The sequence below is a fragment of the Vigna radiata genome, chromosome 5 (genome assembly GCF_000741045.1).
Source record: "Vigna radiata var. radiata cultivar VC1973A chromosome 5, Vradiata_ver6, whole genome shotgun sequence".
Taxonomy (NCBI): domain Eukaryota; kingdom Viridiplantae; phylum Streptophyta; class Magnoliopsida; order Fabales; family Fabaceae; genus Vigna; species Vigna radiata.
The window spans coordinates 7,859,614-7,862,269 of NC_028355.1; positions in this window are offsets into that span (position 1 = coordinate 7,859,614).

Consider the following 2,656-nt stretch of genomic DNA (forward strand, 5'->3'; position numbering starts at 1 on the left):
CCATTCATCCATTGTTTTCTTTTGTCAATTGAATCAACTTTATTTTGCATGTTAATATTTTTATTCTCAAATCCAATTTATTAATTTTTATTTTCAAGTGTTATTATTTTAGTTCACGCGAACGAGGAAACCATTCGAGTCCCTTGGGAAAACGGTACTTGGTCTTACCATTTATATTACTTGTACGATTTGGTGCACTTGCCAATTTGTCAACAAGTTTTTGGCGCCGTTGCCTGGGACTCTAGGTTTATTTTTCTAGTAGTGTTGATTAATTGGTTTGACTTGATTTTATGTTTATTTTCATTTTTGTTCTAATAAATTTTTTCTAGGGTTTTGTTCTTAAGTTATGCAAAATCCAGTTTGATCAAGAATTTGATTATATGGGCACTCAATTCCACCAAAATTATTTCAACCACTGGTGGGAACCTCATTCTAACATATATCAAAGCCAATTTGGGAAACGGTCCTCTTCGCGAAAAGAAACGTTGGGGGAAGCTAAAGAACGTTTACAGCAGGAACTATTCTCTGTACCAAAAGAAACGTTGGGGGAAGTCCAACAATTCTTGCGGCAGAACTTATTCTCTGTACCAAAAGAAACGTTGGGGGAAGCACAACAACGTTTACAACAAAAACAATTTCCTGTACACAAAGAAACATTGGGGGAAGCCAAAGAACGTTTATTGCAGGAACAACACTCATATGTGTTGAAAGCTCTAGGTATTATTAGGGTTAATACTGAAGTTAACCCTAAAGAAGAATGTCAAGCTACTATCTTTGAGGATGACAAAGTTATTGGTGAAGAGAAGATAGAGGAAGATGAGATAACAAAGGTCTTGAAGTCTCTGGGCATTATTAGGGATAATAGTGAAGTTAACCCTAAAGAAGAATGTCAAGCCACTATCTTTACAAATGATAAGGTTGTCAAGGAGGAAAAGATAAAAGAAGAAGAGCTAGAGATGTATGAAGAAGAAATAAAAACAGAAAAAGTTGTTGCTGCGGAGAAAATAGAGGAAAATGAAGCAGAAAGGTTGATTGAGGGAGAGAAAGATGAGGAGAAAGAAAAAGCAGTGGTTGAGAAAAAAGAAAAAAATAAGAAAATAAGAAATAAAGAAAAAAGAAAGTGGAAGAAGAAGAAGGTTGAGAAAAAGAGGAAGAGAGGAAAGAAGCAAAGATCACATGAATTGAGTTGATTTGATTTGATTTCATTTTATTTTATTTTATTTTATTTTATTTTATCTTATTTTATTTGATTTTATTTTATTTTATTTTACTTTATTTTATTTTATTTTATTTTATTTTTATTTTTTATTATTTTTATTTTTTATTTTTATTTATTTTATTTTATTTTTATTTTATTTTATTTTTGGGTTATGCGCTGCTTCTGATGGCAGTAATGATTAACATCTACTGAGGGATGCTAAATTTTTGGTATCCACTGAAGGATATTTGGAAGGTACACCTACTGATGGGTGGTGGAAGGAAGTGCACTTACTGACAAGTGCCAAACAGGTTTGGGTCAGGCTCGCGACGTTAAACAAGCGCTACTAGGAGGCAACCTAGGATTTCTCCTTACACTTTTGCATTTGAGATTCTTAGAATAGGTTGAATTTTTATTTTGGTGTGTACTCTTGGCTTTAACACTTGTTCTGAAAATGTTTAACTGACTGATGTGCATGATGGATCTATTTGATGATTAGTTGATGTGGATGAAAATTGAGTTGCAATGCATGTCAATAATCTGTGAAATAGATGTGTGATAATTTATGATTGTGGTCATGATGCTACGCAGGGTGTATGAATGAATTTTGTGTGAAAAAGCATGTGTGTGAGATTTTGAGCTCCAGAGTTGTTATTATTGTATGCATTGTTCACAGGAAAACATGAATGATATTGCCTTAATCTTGATGATTGATTGAATTACTTGTAAATGTCATATGATCAAGCCCCTTTTTGATAACCCTTCTCTAGCCAAATTTTCACCCAAAGTACTCGAAATATTATACCCTTTTTGAACCTTAGCCTTAAACAGTATGTGAACCCTTATTTTGAAATTATTTACCTTGAGTTGGGATGAGCTTAATTGTATGTGATGAAAAGGTTCAAGTTTGGGGTTGTACGGGAGAAAATTGAAAAAAAAAAAAAAACAAGTGAAAGGCATTGAGCACAATTGTTGTGAAAAAAGAAAAAAAATTCATGAGAAAAAGAAAAGAAAAGAAGAAAAGCATGAAGATGAGCTCAATGAAAAAGAAAAGAAAAGGGAAGAAGTTGGGAATGAGAGACATTGGTGAGAGAGTTGTGCCTAAATGTTGAATATTTTGTTAGCTCTCTTGACTCAAGGATTTTGCATTCTAGAAAAACCAATTCTTCTTGTTAGCCCGACTTATTTACAAGCCTTGGAAAAGTCCTTTTGATGGCATTTGCATGTAAAGATGTTGATTGTTTGAGATGAATGGCAATCTTGTTTCATGTGACTTGTGAACAACGGAGAGTGGAGTGTCACCTTAAACACTTGAGTGATTGAGTGAAACACTTGCTTGGTATGAACTGTTGATTTTCATGAGTACATTTTTGCTTAGTGGATTGGTCATTCATAATGTATAACATCTGTTGTGCAATCTCTGGATTGAAAGCATGCATGCATCTTACTTTGGACTTC